Source organism: Chamaea fasciata, unplaced genomic scaffold (assembly GCF_029207755.1).
Source record: "Chamaea fasciata isolate MVZ Bird 193981 ecotype frontalis unplaced genomic scaffold, bChaFas1.0.hap1 SCAF_36, whole genome shotgun sequence".
Lineage (NCBI taxonomy): Eukaryota > Metazoa > Chordata > Aves > Passeriformes > Sylviidae > Chamaea > Chamaea fasciata.
Genome location: NW_027094121.1, coordinates 1,167,578 through 1,185,627, shown reverse-complemented (window position 1 = coordinate 1,185,627; position 18,050 = coordinate 1,167,578). Strand labels below are relative to the sequence as shown.

General features: G+C 43.5%; 1 pseudogene; it reads right to left on the bottom strand.

The window, feature by feature from the left end:
* Window positions 1-5,021: 5,021 nt before the first annotated feature.
* LOC136303525 (inhibitor of nuclear factor kappa-B kinase subunit beta-like) lies at window positions 5,022-15,652 on the bottom strand (annotated as a pseudogene).
* Between the last annotated feature and the right edge of the window lie 2,398 nt (window positions 15,653-18,050).

Here is an 18,050-nt window from a genome sequence, read left to right as displayed (position 1 = left end):
AGTGCCCCTCTCCATTCTGTGAAGATAGAGTGATTTACAGCAGCTGAGAATCAGGGGATTGTCCAGTAATTACGGCTTTTCTCAGTAAAGTAGTAGTATTGGATTCATTAACAGTGTTTGGATTCATTAACAATTAAAGTTTATTTCAATGAACAACAAGTACAAAGCTGGGTCAAGCACCCTTGTTAGGCTTTGACACTTCCTTCAGGAAGACTACAATTCAACCCAGGGTTTCATTTTCTGTTTGGCTGCTTGTAAAATAGAAGGCATCTTGAAAATGATACTTCCATTTAGGGCTCTTACTGTGGACCTTACAGGCACTGTAAATGTGGAGTGGCTTTGTCTTAAACAGCCTAATCCTGCCCATTCCACAGAACAGACATTTGGAGTACAACGACGATGGGAGCATGAAAACGCAGCATTAACAACTTCTTCAGTGCAAAGAGTAAGCACAATCCAAGTCTTGCTGTTTCCTTGGTAAGACCATAAGAAATGAGGCAGGGAAAGTGAATGTTTTGGGCTTGCAAGCCATTTTCCTTGAGCTGGGACATCTGCTGATTGCAAGGGGTTTCAGTTTGGAACTGAAGGCATGCTTTTTACACCACTGCCATTAGACAGATTCTATCTGACACCCTACTTCAAAATTAAAACAGCAGGCAAGTGGGTAAATAGGAGCAAAAATTGAAATTTTCAGTACTTGCTCACACCTTATTTTCAGATATTCTCCAAAATAGGGAGCAGCACCAGTGAAAAGCACGTTTGCATCAACAGGGCCTGGATGGACTATCCCAGGTGATACAACCACTAACCCACAGATGACGTGAGAGGTTTCACAGCACAGTGTTTAAAATTCAAGCAGCAGAAGCCCTTCCACCAGAATTTCACCCTGCTTTGGGAACAGATCTTCTGTCTGTATCATTAATTTCTTTGTTTTCCAACTGAGTTGCCGTGCAGCAAGTATTGCAGCATCACTAAAGAAACAGAGCTGGAGCACAGAGCAGCTCAGCTGAGTGAACTTACAACTCAAACCATCAGAACCACCAAGAAAAAAAAGGCTGGGCCAGCTTTCTCAGCAGCCTGCTTGTGGCACTCAGACCTGAAATTACTCACTGCAAGTGTTCTCTCTAGGGTCTGACAGGACTTACATATATTGGAATATATATAACAAAATGATAATGCAGCTTCAAAGAGTGACTCACAGAAAACCGGTGCTGGAGCACTCAGAATTCATAAGGGACTTTAACCACAGTCACAACCCTCAGTTATTTGGTTGGCCTCCTTTATTCCTTTATTCTTGGGCTTTTCTTCCAGCTTTCTATCAACTGTGATATAAAACCATACTAATTAATCCAAATAAGCACATGTGCTATGTATTTCTTTCAAGATGGGATAACTACATACTCATCATTCCTGAAAACAAGCCCACAGTAACCAAAACCGGTCAAAGCAACACTGTTGTTATAAATTATAGCCCACAGCCATGGGTGTTCCTGGATGGAAGAAGAAGAAATATCAACCCAACCTCCTGGTCTGCTAAGAGAACACTTGTTATAAACCATGTTTTTCCAGTGTTCTATTTCAACTGCATAGATCAGTATCCAATAGAGAGCTCCTTAAGTCACAGACAAACCCACAAAAACTGCTTAAGACCAACATTCCACAAAAACATGACAAAAAAATTCAAAGCAACCTTACAGTAGAGAAAATGCGGATTTAATAGGAGCTTAACATTAAGAATCCCATCCTCAAAATAATGCAAATTGGTTTTAAAGTGGATTTAGGTTTTTAAATGTTAAGAGCATAAAATTGAAGAATTAATTGAATTTCCTGTCGGTTCAACATTGCTAATGTAAATGATAGATAACTGTATCGGGTCATTCTTGACTAAATGAAGCACTATCTACCATTATTACATGACTAAAGGCTTTAAAAAATTCTGTTGTTAAATGCAATCAACTTTAAATTAAACTATGTGCATTCAGTCAGTGTCTTAAGCAATGATGAGGCAGAGATACCTTAAGGTGGTAGTAGGGATTTAGACCTCCACAACTTCTGATGTAAAATTTAAATAAGTTAGAATTTGAAAAAGCAAATTAACCTGTACTGCATTTTGCCCACAAAGCTCTTCCTTCCATTTTGATTTACCACTGGTCTCCACTCATTAGATCAAAGCTCACAAAGTATTTTTGAGACCAACCAGCACTTTCAGCCCAATTGAAAAGTCACTGAAGGCAATGAAAATTACTTCTGTCAGCTTCAGTAAGGCCTTCTACAATCTCAGTACTCAGTAGCTACAAGGAGTAGGACTGAGAGGGTCTGACCAACTTTGCTGAGGATATCACTTGGCAATCAAACATCATTGGAAAAAATCAGAGATTACTACTTATATTGCTTCAGCACAGCCACTGCTGTTCTGAGATTACCTGCTGCACAATGGAAAAAGCAAAAAAAAGGATGTGAAAATACATATACCGACACCTGACTTATACACATCAGTATTCATCAATTAAAAGAGCCTGTGATGACTTCTCCAAACTGTCACTGGGGAATGACAAGCAACAGTCATTTCAGCCAAACTGGTACTCACATATCCTCTAGGCTGTGGGAATTCTGGGTCACACCCATTTCTTTTACCATTTTTTCCTGCAATGTAACTGAAAGTGACATTGACATTTGTCCCTTGGAAAAGTTACTGTTATCCTCCTTGTTGACAGGATTATTCTACTGCCTGATGTTTTGTTTATTTTCTAAGCAATTGCCAAGAATACTGTCTGTGCCTGTCATCAGTCTACATGTTGACTGGTATCTACGCATCACACTGGAAGATCAGAATCCTTAAAAGACACTTTCCTTCTCAACTCTTGAAAAGATATTCCCAACACCGCCAGTAGAATCTGAAGATGCCAGCTATTAGGAGACAGAATTGACCACAATTTACACAAAGTGCACCATCACAGCTCCTACTAAGAAGATTTTAAGAACTGGAAAGTCTGTTCTTGTGGGAAATCCGCGGCGGGAGAAATATAGCACTCAATATGAGTGATCGGCAAATCTCATTTATTGATAATTCACACAATGCTTTTATAATAACACTAATAAGCTCATGCATATTGCAAAAGTTAAGCTCAGGATTGGTGCTCAGACTAAAAGTCAGCTACGCCTCTTTCTACATTTCTTTGTGGTTACATAGTTTGAGTAAGTTTTTGTTTTACCGTGCTTCTCCCTCATATCTTTCAGCTACAAGGTCTTGTTATCGTATCCCAGCTGTGCTCAAGGACATGCGAAGCTTGCTGCCTTGCTGGTTCTCATGAGAGTGCCTGTGTGCTCAGCAAAGCTCCCTCATGTCTATGTGACCTTTCGCAGCTAGCCAGTTATCAATCACACTCTCCACACAGAAACTTTCTCCCTCAGAAACGCCCACGATGAAGGAGAAAGGCATGCGTGGCATTGTGTTTGTTTCCAGCTGTCATCGCTGCGTAGCCCTAATCTTGGCATTCAGGTGGCCTGAGACGCTTTGAAGATGGTGTATTTAAACGATTATAACGCAACAACATTGTTTTCAGTCTTATTCTCATAACTGAAGTCTCCTTTATGTGTTACTGCACACTGGCTTACTTGAGACAAGCAACCAGGTTATCTAGGCGGGTTGGTTTTGGTTTTGTTTTTGGTTTGTTTGGTTTGGTTTTTTTTGTCAGAACCTTAAACTGTAGGTCTCTGGCAAGTCTTGTTCCGTTCTGCAAGCAAAACATGCTTTGTGCAAAAAAAAAATAGGAGCAGGAGTCTGCCAGCTCCAGCTAGGAAGTAGTGAGCCTGGGTTCAGGGAAGTATTGGATCTCTTGGTTCATTTTAGGAGATAATGTCAAATCATTGTGGGGAAGGGTTAATCTAAAGAGTTACTAAACAAAGCAAGGCCTGACACACTTGCATCTATTACAAACAGGAATGACGGCACTGAGTTTGGTGGGTCTGTTTATCAGAAGGTTACTAATAAGGTTGAGACATCAGTCAATCTTGCATGGACTGCTGGCAGTAACAACACACGTTTTGGTATTGCTGGAAAGTACCAAATGGATGAGAAGACTTCCGTTGTGGTAAGAATTTTGTTACAGAAATGAGTATTTCAAGCTCCCCTAAATACTGAAAATTTGTAATGAAGCAGTTGCCTGAACTAGTTACTGAGGAAGTATGGTAGATTGCGAACTGTGGCTTCTGTTGTGGTTCAAATTTAAATTGGGACCTCACACATCGTACTTGTGAACTTATGGAGGAAAAGAAATCTTAAATATAATTTTGTCCATAGTGAAATAGTCTGACTAGTGTGCTTGGAATAGCATGCTACTGTGCTGAAAAATGTCTTTTAAAAGACAATGAAAGTGTCCTTTGAATTCTTAAATCCATAATGTAAAACCATATTATAATTACAATGGTGGAAGTTTACCTGAGCTTACAGCCTTCTCCTAACAGTAAGTTAACCGTTGAAAGTTAGCTGACGTGTGTGTTTTAAGACCAAGAACTGAAGTAGCAAGCATTTATGTTTCAAAACAACAATTAGTTCCAGGACCACTGAACCAAAATTGAAAATGAGAAATACTGTTGTTAAGAGCTCAAAACTTAGTAATGCAAAAAGGGGATTGCATATTCATGTATTTCTTGCTCATTAGAAGAAAAAAGAAAATCACTCCTGAGTGATGTGAACAAGACAGGCTCTGAGGGACTGCAGTAAGTAGCTCTTTAAAAGATATAAAGACATAATAGAGGAGGCAGTGAAAAACAGCATGGCATTCTCTGAAGGCAGAATTCGCACCATTTGCTTAAGCTGAAAACTCCTGAGAAAAGGAAAAGATTGGAACATGCTTCTAAGAGAGGTTGGTCTCCAAGTAGCTCAAGAGTGTTAATGCATAGGCCACCTTCTCAGGGGACTGGGATACTTCTGTATGAATACTTACACAGTTTATAAATACTGTGATTTTTTTTTTCCTATAGGCTAAAGTGAACAATGCCAGCCTCACTGGAATTGGTTACACTCATGCCCTTCGACCTGGTACGCAGTTCTCACTGGTAACAGCAAATGGTGTTAAGTACTACACTACGGTTTAATTCACTGTCATCTTAAGAACAGACTAGATGAACAAAGGAGCTAGAAGTCTACGCAGACTCAGAGAACTAAAGGATGTCTATGTATGCAAGTTCCTGTGGCAACTAAGCCACATTAGTGAGGTCAAGGACCTGAGGAAGAGCACTGTACTGGGATGTCAGTGCATGATGGTTCTCGTGACTTGCTTTTGTAGGTGTAAAGCTGACCCTCTCAGGCTTGATTGATGGCAAGAATTTCAGTGCTGGAGGTCACAAAATTGAGCTGGGATTTGAGCTGGAAGCCTAACACAGCTTTAAGTAAAACAACTGGTGGTGCTCTGGAAGATGAAGGAAAAGTGTACCCGGTGCATTTCAGCCTTAATATTACTCAAAAATTTGAAGAAGTGTGAACTTTCTACTCTGCCCAAGAATGACTTTAACCCACTGCTGAAGTCCAGAGTGTGCCAGCACAACAAAGGAAGACACTTGAAGGCATGCATGGAAGTTGTGATGTTTGTGCCACATTTCAGTTTCCTGTATTTTAAATCTGTTCCAAAAAACCCAAAAGAAAATCCAACCTCTCCCCATTATTGTATTGCATTTTGCATGTCCTATACTTCACAGCCTTTTATAAAAGGAGGTCTCTGTGTTGTAGTGGAAATTTGGGGTTAGAACAGAAGGAAATAAATTGGTCACAGTCAGAACACAAGGTTGGTGTGTGTTGACTCTCACCAAGGTTCCATCCAGCTGGGGTTTTTGGTCTTTTTTTCATCTTTTCATGCAACTTTAAGCATGGTTAATAGATAATCTGCAAATGCTTTGTTACACGATACCTGTACACTGAAGATTTCCTTCTTTGGTTTCTAGGCTAACATTCTTACACCTCTCACGTTTTAGAGACCTGCACAGTGAAAGCAGCTTTTTCCATTATAGTGTTATTGAGCGCATCAACAAGAGCAAACCAAAAGTTTACATGTTTTAGATAATTTTGTTCCCATACAGGAAACAAGTATTAGGTAAGTACAACCATTACACTTAAAGAAAAAAAGTGCAAATCAGCAAAGTTAAGCAATTAAGTTCACAGTTCATTAGGAAGGTGACATCTACCAGTGACTGGGTATACCTTGTCCATTGTTCATTAGAAAGCCCAAAATGCAGCAAAACAGCCACAGGCGATGCCCAAGGGAAGACGTATCAGGACAGAGATCTGCTGTCTTAAGGCACAATTAAGAACATTCTCCAAGCAGTTAGAACAGGCATTCCCTAGTGTATCTTTGTGAAAAAGTGTCTGAGAAGTGGATACTAAAAGCTAAGCCATATGTATCACATAAGCAGTTGGTGACAGTAGAAGGCAGTTGATATTCCCTTCTCAGAGGCAGCAGCTTTTCACAGTTGGCTTCCCAAAGCAGCATGGCTTCAGAGGCAACCAGAGTGATTCTACATCTGGGTTTGTTCTGGATTGTTTGTTTCTTCTACCTGAAGCTGCAGCCAGCTCCAGTCTAGAGCCGAAAGAATAAATGAAATTCAACACCAGGCTACAGTTGAGCTTTTTCTAAAATAAAGGTAAAGTGTGCTAAGAGTTATAAAAAATTTACTGGGAACAAGTTGGTCAATTTCATGATGAGCCACGTGACTGCTGTTAAGGAAACAACCTATTTGCACTCTCCAGTATTTTACTCTCTCTTCAATATTCTGCATTGTTAAATTAAGGATCCCTGACACCCGCTCATCCCAAATTTGTGTGCAGTTTTGCAGTAGTTTTGTACAACAGCCAAGTGCTTTGCCCCATCCTTTACTGTTTAGCGCAGCAAGTTCCCAGCATGTGGCTCCCAGTTTTGGCAAGCAGAGTAAGTCAGGCGGCAGATTATGAGGGAACCGGTGCTTCCTATCTCTGTGCATCTCCTACTCTCCCCCTTGCCCATGAGTAAAATGCAGATTTCATTTAGCTGTGTTAGTGGTGGCAAAGTTGCACATTCAGAACTTCGAAGCCAGGCACTTCCTTAGTCCATTTACAGAAGAGTGAATACATTACCAAGAAACTCTGCTCTTGATCCTTCATTGTGTCACGCATCACATTTTCTAGTTGGCTACAAAGTTCCCGAGATTCCAGCAGCAGCTCCTCACTGAAAGGGGCAATTATTACACTATTAATTTCTGTGGCAGTTTAAAGAGATGCTGCCTCTGTCATCAAGAAATACTTCTGGCAGATACGCTGCAGAACACTGAAGTTAGTCAGGTCATAGGCTTGTCATTCATACTGCAACTTGAAAAGTTGGTGGCAGCCCCTGATTTACTAAATGGGGGAAAGGAAATGTATTCCAAGATGGATCTGGGTTCTTATTAGGTGGAACCACTGTTGCTAGAGGAAAAGCTGAGTAGCCTATAAACTTAAGGATGGGGCAACAGGCAAAGAAACAAACCAAGGTCTTTCATTCCAAGTGGTAACCCAGTTCATTTAAGCAAGCCGGAACTACGCATGCAGCAGTCTCAATGACACAGCTCAGCTACTGTGACCTTACATGACAATACTTCAACAGTTCTTGCTGGCAGTGTACTTCCAAGTGAGCCCAACCATCTCAGATTAAAGGAAGAAAACCAAAAAACCACTTTTGTTACTGAGGCTGGGGGAAGTGAAGCCATACATGATACCCAATTTTCATATGGAAGATCTGAAAGCCCCAGGAAGTCTTAACTACCAAGTAAACTAAGGCTGCTGACAACGCAAGCTGAACACAAAGTGTAAAATATGAGAAACCCTGTGTGCCATTATTTCACAAAGCAGGAAGCCTAGCTTTGTAGTGGTGGCATTAGCAGCCGAAGAACTCCAGACTTTGCCTCACCTTTTTCTTACAGATTCTGATAAATTGAATGTTCCAGAAGGGACTTGCAGCAGCAGTTGACCTGAGCTACCAAGACGGGATGTGTTCACGCTCTCTGGACTGCCAGTAACAGGACCACGCACTTTACTCTGAAGAAAACACAGAATATTCAGAGTGCAATTGTTCCCACTAGTTTTCAGCAGCCGGGAATATGAGACAACCTGGAACTTGGCTTTCATACTGATTCAAAAGAAAGAAAAGAACCATAGGATACACTCAATTTACTATTGTTTCAGTAGCCTGTGCTACAAACCATATTCTCAGGTTAAAGGGGAGTTCTTAATTTACTTACACAAGCAATTTTCAGCAAGTTCCACAGTTCTTTCTGTCGTTTCTCCTGAAGCCTAACAACTGTTTCCTCATCTTCACTCATCAGATGCATCACTTTCTCCACTCTGGGGAACAATTCCAATGCCTTCTGTTTGCAAACTACAGTTTTACTATTAAAAAAATAAAAACTAATCAGATCACACATGGGCCACTGCAGTAGGAGAACAGTTCTGAAGTTAATGATTTTCTGTTAACACTGCAAGATCTCAAGAGCCATATGCAATGAGTTTTAAACCTTCTCTTGCTGGAAGAGAAAATACCTTCTCTCAACTATGAATAAAATGTGCAAAGCTCACCTGAGCTGAGCATAAATGACTCAAACTTCTTTTTCAAAGGTCTGGATTGCCTGTAGAAGCAGTCGTACTATTTCCTGGCTGTCACCGCCTCTCCTCTGATCTGGAATGAGAGCCAATATTACACAGAAAGGTCGGTTTATAGGACAGAGTGAGAAGATTCTTAGCGGCTCATTTCCACTACTGCTTTAATCCTGAAACAGCCAAAGTTCAGGATATGCAAGTTTGAGTGGGATGAATTACACTGAATTTTAGCCACCTTCTTCAAAATTTAAAGAACTTGAAAAGGAGAGTTGGGACTGGATCAAAGGAACAGTCGTGTCTTTCATCCTTTCTACCCAGAAAGGTTGGTTGTTGCTTGTGGCAACAGCCTGCTCTGAGAAGAGCTCCAGAGGAGTTTCGAGAGCAGCTCACAAAGCACCAAGAAAGGAAGGCTGGCCTAGTGTGAAACTGACTCCCTGACTTCCCTCTCGAGAAAAGGCAATCCAGGAGAGCCCATGTGCTGCTAGTGTCTGGGCAGGCCTAGAAGTCAGCTAGTTTTCTCAATGATCGTTACTACACCTCCAAAGTTACACACAAAGCAAGCTGACCTCGAGCTAAAGCGTCTTTTACCTCTTGGCTTCTCTCTGAGTCTTCAGTACAGCTCTCTGGCTTGTTCTTCTCTAGAAGAAAAAAGCAGGAAAGGAAAGGATTTCCAAAGAACCAAAACATGGAACAAATAGTTTGAGAACTCAAATCTTTTCTATACCTGTCTGCCATTTCAGAACAATGACAGATGAGTCAAAAAACATCTTTAGTGTTAAAGTGCTCCCAGTCCCCCACAATTTGGGTGGAAGAAACAGCCCTTTCACTGTCCTCTAGTGAGTAAGCTTAGCCAGAAACACTCCTGCATCTGAAGCTCAAGGTAGTTCAACTCACAAATCCTCCAGTGTTCCTCCTTGTTTACGACCTAGCGGGCTTCTCTGCAGGTCCACGATGTCTGTCTGCAGGGCCATCATCCTCTTCACTACCTGCTCCACATCATCTTCCTGAAAGCAGGGTAGAACATAAGCAACACAACAGTCTCATACCTAGAGACACTACCACACACACTCACACTGGTTCTTCCTTTCTCATTCTTAATTCTAAACAAACCAACAAGATGCAAACAGCAGCCTTGGCCAAAGACAAACGAGTCGTTTCAATTCAAGGAAATTCCAAGACGTTTCTGGGGCTTCGCCAAGATCTCCCGTTTCCCCCTAAGCCTTACAACAGAATGAGCTTCATGTAGTACTAATAATGGACAAAAATTGTGCCACACAAACCGAGGCAATGTGAAATCTGACATCAGTGCAGATACAAGGGGCTTCTATTTAAGGCAGGGACAATGAAGCTAAAGGGGGAGGAGGGGAGAGATAACAAAAACAAACCTCTTTATGACTAGCAGTTAGATTTAGAAACATACCCTCCCACAAAGTTCCACAGCTTGCTCCATCCCTTTCCAGACAAACAGCAGCTTCTCAGAAGCTACAGGAATCAAAGAAGAGTGACTGGCTTTCTCAGGTTCACAGAGAAAGAGGCAGGTGTTTTTGTGAGGATAAGAGTCATGAAAAGACCCGTTTTCCAGATGCTATACTCACTAATTCCAAACTCAATCTGCTCTTTATACTTTTCCAGGTCAATTTGGATGCTTGTTTTAAAGAAGTCCAGCTTTGCTTTCAGCTGCTGAGAAAGGGAGGCCATAGAATTCTTCATCTTCCAGAGGGTACTGTTGTAATGCAACAGATTCATCCTGCAAGGACAAGAAGGTCCTATTAGCCTCTGAAAGTAGAAATCCACCAGGCTTTCATTTACATCCAAAACAGATACTTGAGACAGTGCTGAGGACAAATGCAGTTGTGCCAAAGGGCTAACTCTCCACTTTTCATGAATTGCATACAGCTCCAATCACGGGCTTCCCCATTCCAACAGGGTCCCATTTCTGTCTTCCCTTCCACCAGCGCACAAAGACAGAGATAAGTATTGTGGAGAAACGGCCACCGTACATGGCTGCTCGCTGCCCCTGCTGAAGCCGATTACAGTCCTCTTTCAGCATCCGCATCGTCTGCCAGATCTGACCCCACACTTTCCGCAACTGGAAAAAGTGGAGATTCTTCTTTGGATCCTGAACTGAAAACAGAGGAGGTGGGAGAAAGGGAAATGGACATATCAGCGTGAAGCAGGAATACTGTGTTATCACAAAACAGACCAAAACACTGCTCCTTTGAGGGGCATGTTACTGCCTGCAAAGCCTAGAGCTGGATAACCCCTGTGCAGCTCCCCTAGCATGTCAAAATCAAACACCTCCCTTTTTTAGTTATTCTGATAAACTGAATGAATGACAGTCCATTTTACCGCTTCTTCAGTCCCAATACGCAAAAGCTCCCTCTACTCTTTGTGCACGATACAGACCACAAAACACAGACGCCCCTCTCAACACTGACCCCGGCCCGCCCTTCATATTCATGCCAGAGGAGTCCTTACGGATGCAGCCAACACTTTCTGGATGAGGACGCAAGGCCACCTGAGCCTCAGGAAATTTTCTTGTTATCAAAGAGGAAGAGAAGGTCTGTGTCTGCTGCTGCAGTATCATTCCCCTGCAGAAGACAAAAGACCCAACCAGGTTTTCTTGGGAAGAGCAAGCCTTGGCAACACCACAAACAGAAGAGTCCTCCTCAACCAAACACAGAGCACCAAAGGCAACAGGCTGCCTACGCTACAGTGGCTGTTAGGTCTGTGAGGTTACCATGACAAAAGCATGCCACAACAGCAGGGAGTGCTGTGATCCCAAAGCGAGTGCAGTGACTTCTGATTCACTCAAACTCAAGAAAGGAAATACTGAGACTCACCTTGCCATCAGCTGTATGTTTAGTGACCAACTTCTGAGAAAACAATTCAAGTCCTGCTTCCTGCAGTAGTTCCTGGTCCTGTTCTGGAATTCCTGTATCTGACTGAATCCTGGCCTTCACACTCTGCAGAGTCTCTTCCTCTGTCACAGGGTAGGTGTGCACAGTTCCCGTAACCATGTTCAAAACGTGAAGCAACTACCAGAAGAGTAGCATGGCATGAGAAAGGCTGAAGATACATTGGTCATCTTAGAGCAGAGATTGAGGGACCGAAAAAATGACCACCAAGAAACTGTTCAAAGCACTTGTCAGAATCAAGAAGTCACTTTACAGCTACTTCCTAACATTATGGCAAAGTTCTTGTCCTCCATCAAGTGGAAAAGAGTTAAATATGGCAGTTAAACATGGCAGTTAAATACCTGTAGAATCCTCTCTCAGAATATGGAACCAAGCATGCACAGAAGCTCTTCACTACTCCCAACAAGCTCAGGGAGTATTTGTCCTCAAAGAAGCAAGAGGAAAGCACCTGTCACTAACGGTCAGGAGACAGTTCTATGAGTTTCTGCCTCACTCTTCCTCCGAAGTCTAGGATTCAGAGGCTCAGGAAACTGCTCTCTGGAAAACTTTTTAGGCTAATACAGACATATTGCTTACCTTCAAGTTCAAAATGCCATCCAATGCTTTGAAACACCCATTGGGTCCATAGGTAGGATCTGTACCTCTCTGACGTGGGTGCCACATTAACATGAGTTGCGGCCATTTCTCCAGCCTCCCAGACAAAACACTGAGCAACAAAAACCAGGAGATCAGAAAAGGTAAAAGTGCATTGGCAGTAACGATACGGCTTGTTCTGTGTGGGATGACTGACAGAACTGCCCCCCTCCTTCTCCCTCCAGCACTCCACCTCTCCCCATCACAAACGCAGCGTTTAGAAGGCAGAAACCAAGACTACACAAGTCTGACAAGCGACAGTAGTACTGCCTGTGTCACGCACTCAGTGTATTCACAGATTAACACAGTAAGGCATATAACACAAACTTGGTCCTTTTGCAGAAGAATCAGTTTATCTCAGCACAGCAATTTCTAGTACTCACCTGTTTAGATTGTTGGGACAGGGCAAACTGCTAGAAAACTTGACTTCTCCGGATAAGTCTTCTGAAACAACAATATCCAGCTCACTCTTCTGACGCACTTTTGCATGCCTAATGTGAGCGAGTACAATGGTGAAAAAATTGCCCGCCTTTCCCAGCCTGCATGCTAGTAGGCTCTTGAAAGCTACTCTTGACATATAATACAGATGCCACTTTGGTTTCTGTTACCTGCCCTGCGGGAGTCAGCCCTTATCCCATAGAGCAAGTCTCAGGAATGCTGAACTTGCTCAGGTGAGTCAAGCCCCTGTGAAAGGGGTCACTTTCCAAAAGGGCAAGAAACATAGGGATATTATCCTCAGAATCAAGGGACCACACTTCTGCTTCCTGTAAACAGGAAAGTCACATCATGCCCACTTACCACCCAGCCACGGTTCACTCACCATTGCACTGGCTGCCAGTTGGGTAGGAATGGTCGGAAGCCTGTAATGCACTCAAAGGCAAGCGTGCCAAAGCTCCAGGAATCCACTGTCACCCTATACTTCTGCTGTTCCAGCAGCTCTGGAGCCTGATACAGTTTACACGCATGAGACAAAGCCAGATGGCTTTGGCCAGAAAGCTCTTAGCTTTCTCTGTCCCTTAACATCTCATTAACAATTGTGCAAATAATTAAAGACATTACTGAACGCTGCCTCTCACGGGCTTTAAGACCCTCCTGGAGTGAGTAGCATAGGTTACTGGCACTCCTGCTTATTTATAACAGATGCAGGCAGCACAAAATCCAGTCTCAGCAAAACCCAGTGTCAGCAAAAAAGCAGTCACCTTTGCTAGCTTCAGCACCACAAACGCACCCCATACCGTGCAAGTACCTAATCCCAGCCCAAAGCTTGGTAACAGTTAATTCTATCCCACTAGAAAGCAGTAGCTGCTCTTCTAGCTGAATTCCTTTCTTACCAAGTACTGCAGAGTCCCAACAAAGGATGTGCACAGGCTCCCCTGATCCAACTCCTTAGCATAACCAAGGTCAATGATTCTGTGTATTAACTGAAACACACAACAGAGAATAAGAATGCCAGACTGAAGTCCTGTTAAAAGCATATCATACAGCAGAAAGAAAAGGTCTGGCTCTTCAAAGCTATGCAGGAAAGGTGCCAGTGAAGAGATAGAAGCAGAAATGGGAGGCCACTGTAGATTTCTAAAACCACAATGAATTTGAAGGTGTTGTAGCACACTTAGCAGTTACGCCTCTAGCTCCTTCCGATCTTTGGTCAATCAGGACAGTCTGCTTCTTTCCTTAATAGTTGAAAGTCAAAATGTCAGGTGTTAACAGACGTCTAATACAATGTCTCACCTCAGCTGCACACAGAATACTATGTGACAGTGACCTGAGACAGGTGTTATCCTGGGCTGAGTGCTCTTGCAGAGGGACCATGTAACTGCATGAAGCACATGCAGGTTCCTTGTAAGTTTACTTGTCTGTGCAGGTAGAGACGACGGCTTCCTGCTTACCCTTTGCTCTCCTTGCTGCAGCACAATGTTCTCTGGCTTCAAGTCTCTATGGATGATCCTGTTCTCATGAAGGTATCTGAGAACAGAAGCTGAGACAGAAAAAGCCAGTTGTTAGAGCTAAGTAACAGTACCCAGCATGAGCTCAGTAAGGATTCATCTATTCTATCTAGTAATAAGCATGGCTTTCACATCAGACCTTGTACAATCAAACATACAATGAAACGCTGAGTGTAAGGGGTAAAGTCAGCACCATAGAACTCTGAACACAAATTGAGTTCTCTCTCTGGATGTTCCCTCACATCCTTCCTGTAAACTGTAGTAATGCTGGCTAGCTTCCAGCAGGCAAGAACCTCCCCAGACTCCCAACACTTTTGGGAGATGATCAAGATCATAAAAGGTCAATCTGAAATGGAGTCACTAAGGTCACTACTGTATATTTGGAGAGTGGACTCAGGACTAAAAGGGTTTCCATAGTTCAGACAACTGAAGGTACTGCCACCACTTACCAATGTCAGATAACAAGATAAGAATAGCTTCTTCCCGCAAGCCACAGCAATTCTCCAGCTGGTTCAGGTACTGCAAGTAAGGAACACAGAATGTAGTCTTTCCCTTCTCTATCCCGAGTGAACTCCAGAGTTCCACAAATTCTCAGGGATGCAAGAAGTTTCAGCAACAGCAATTAAATTCTCCAGAAGCACAAAACTCTATGGACTGCGACCTGCGGTAGCAGCAATTACAGCTTTGTGCCTTGGTTTAATTGCATGGGAAAGAAGATGAAAGAAGTCACTGTCATCCCGTTTTCATCCTTCTATTTGTTCCATCCCTCTTTGCCTGACACTATCAACTCCAATCTGAGGCCTAAGGTCTGTGTTTCAGCTATGGGCAGATTATAGCAAAGGTCAGAAAAGCCTTAGGATTAGAACTACCATGTGTTATCTCTTCCTGTGACAGACAAGAGTTCATCACTTTCAGGAAGGGTACAGCCTACAGATGCACCTACCCTACAATGGTCTTGGCCATACTCAAATACTGTTGCACGTCCCCTACACTTGCCCTCATTCTCTAGGTGCAAACTCCTCACAGTGTCACTTGCACCTAAAAAAATACAAAGCACTTAAGTCTTCAAAAGCTGAACATAATACCAAGGACCAAGCCACCAACACTTGTTGATGCCATGACTAGAAATAGGAAACATCAGGGTATGAAAGCAAAGGTTTGAAGGGAAAACTTCAGTAGAAAACCTAGGATCAGATCAGAAGGTGATCCATTCCTAGGTTACCATTCTAGGGACCCCACCTTGCGGAGGTCTCCACCTTGGCAGTACTCCATGGCCAACAATGGCAAGTCATTTGGTGCGAGCTTCTGCATCCCTTCAGGGACATCGCGGGCAGCCACCACATTGGGATGGTTCAGTCTGTAGAACAAAAATTAGGCAAGTATACACGATGTTCTGAAACTGCTATACACTTTCATGTGCTCGTGGTCACCACGCAAAGCCCAACATGGTCACAAATGCTTTGAGAAACTGAGTTAGTGAATTCTAAAGGTTTCCATCTTTCACGGACTCATTTTAACTCCTGGCACTTCATACGGAAGACAGTGTGTTTCTTCAACATGTATGCATTACAGATCTGTCTAGAAGGTACAGCAACGAGCCCTGCACAGGAGTGCAAGGGAGTCTGTTGCTACCATCCAGAAAAGACCCAAACTGCAATGAGACTGCTGCAGCCGAAAATGTTAATCCAACACCCCAAGGGACTGCCGCAGCACAGACGTTAAGTCAGGCGAAGCGGCGGCTCTAGGTAGCAGCGTTGTTGTAGCGCTGAGGGCACGGCAGACGAGCCGAAGACGGCAGTGTGAGACCCAAGAGGAATAGGAATAGGAATAGAAAATAGAAACTTTTAGAGCCCCAAAATCCCCCACAATTCACCCAAAATGCCCCAAAAATGACCCCAAAAAATTCCCACTAAAAATCGAGATTTCAGAGCCCCAAAATCCCAAAAAATGACCCCAAAATCCCGACTGAAAACTGAGATTTTTTTAAGCCCCAAAATCCCTCAAAATCACCCCAAAATTCCCACCCAAAATTCCCACTAAAATTGAGATTTTTTAGAGCCCAAAAATCCCCAAAATTCACCCCAAAATTTCCTGCTGAAAGTGGAAATTTTTAAAGCCCCAAAATCCCCAAAATTCCCCCCAAAATTCCCACCTAAAATCCCTCAAAAAACCCCAAAATTCCCACTAAAAATTGGGATTTTTAGAGCCCCAAAAATCCCAAAAATTCACCCAAAAATTGGAATTTTTGAAGTCCCAAAATCCCCTAAATTCACCCCAAAATTTCCACCCAAAATCCCCTAAATTCACCCCAAAATTCCCACTAAAAATTGGAACTTTTAGAGCCCCAAAATCCCCCAAAATTCACCCAAAATGCCCCAAAAATGACCCCAAAAATTCCCATTAAAAATCGGGATTTCAGAGCCCCAAAATCCCAAAAATTGACCTAAAAATTCGCCCCAAAAATCAGGATTTCAGAGCCCCAAAATCCCCAAAAATGACCCCAAAGTTCTGATTGAAAAATGGGATTTTTGAAGCCCCAAAATTACCCAAATTCACCCCAAAATTCCCACCCAAAATCCCCCAAAATTCTCACTAAAACTGAGATTTTTGGAGGCCCCAAATCCCCAAAAATGACCCCAAAATTCCCACTAAAAATTGGAATTTTTAGGAGCCCCAAAATCCCCAAAATTCACCCAAAAATTGGAATTTTTGAAGTCCCAAAACCCCCAAAATTCACCCCAAAATTCCCACTAAAAATTTGGATTTTTAAAGCCCCCAAATCCCCCAAATTCACCCAAAATTCCGACTGAAAATTGGGATTTTTGATGCCCCAAAATCCCCAAAATTCTCCCCAAAAATCCCAAAAAACCCCCAAACCCCCTCCCAGTACAAACCAGTACAAACCAGTAAAGAAAAACCCCAAACCAGTATAAACCAGTACAAACCAGTCACCTCAAATCCCTTCCCAGTTCATCCCACTTCATCCCAGTGACCCCTAAACCCTGTCCCAGTACAAACCAGTAAGGAAAACCCCCAAACCAGTACAAACCAGTATAACCTAGTACAAACCAGTAGAAACCAGTATAAACCAGTAACTCCCAGTATCCCCCAGCGCCGGGCCCTGGCCCTGAGCCGCTCCCTGGAGGCCACCGAGCATCGAGAGATCCCAGTTCAAACCAGTATGGACAGGTGAGGGCACTGGGACGGGGACTGGGGGTCACTGGTTTATACTGGGATGGACTGGGACTGGGTTTGGGGGTCACTGGTTTATACTGGGATGGACTGGGAGTGGGTTTGGGGTCACTGGTTTATACTGGGATGGACTGGGAGTGGGTTTGGGGTCACTGGTTTATACTGGGATGGACTGGGAGTGGGTTTGGGGGTTACTGGTTTATTCTGGTTTAAACTGGTTTTGGGGTTTCTGGGCGTGGTGTAACCTTTGCCCCTCCCCCCACAGGTGAACCGACCACGCCCTTTGTCAGGCCACGCCCCCTTCCCTTATATGGAGCGACAAGGGCGGGACAAACTGGGCGGGGCCTGGGGGTTACTGGGTTGTACTGGGAGGGAGTGGGAGGGGCCAACGCGGCTCTGACCCCGCCCACCGCGCCGATATGCAAATTTGTGTAAATGAGAGCACAAATAAACGCGAATGACATCACTTACCACAGGGACTGGGAGTTGCTGGTTTGTACTGGGAGGGGCCTGGGCGTGGCTCTGACCCCACCCACCTCACTGATGCGCCAGCCTTATTTAAATTTATGCAAATGAGAGGCGAAATAAATGCGGGTGACGTCAATTGTACACCGAGGAGCAAAGCGGCGCCGGGGGAATGATGGGATAAACCGAGGCACAGAGCGGCGCAGGGCATGACGGGATACACCGAGGCGCAAAGTGGCACTGCAGGGAATGACGGGATACACCGAGGCGCAAAGCGGCACCGCGGGGCATGACGGGATA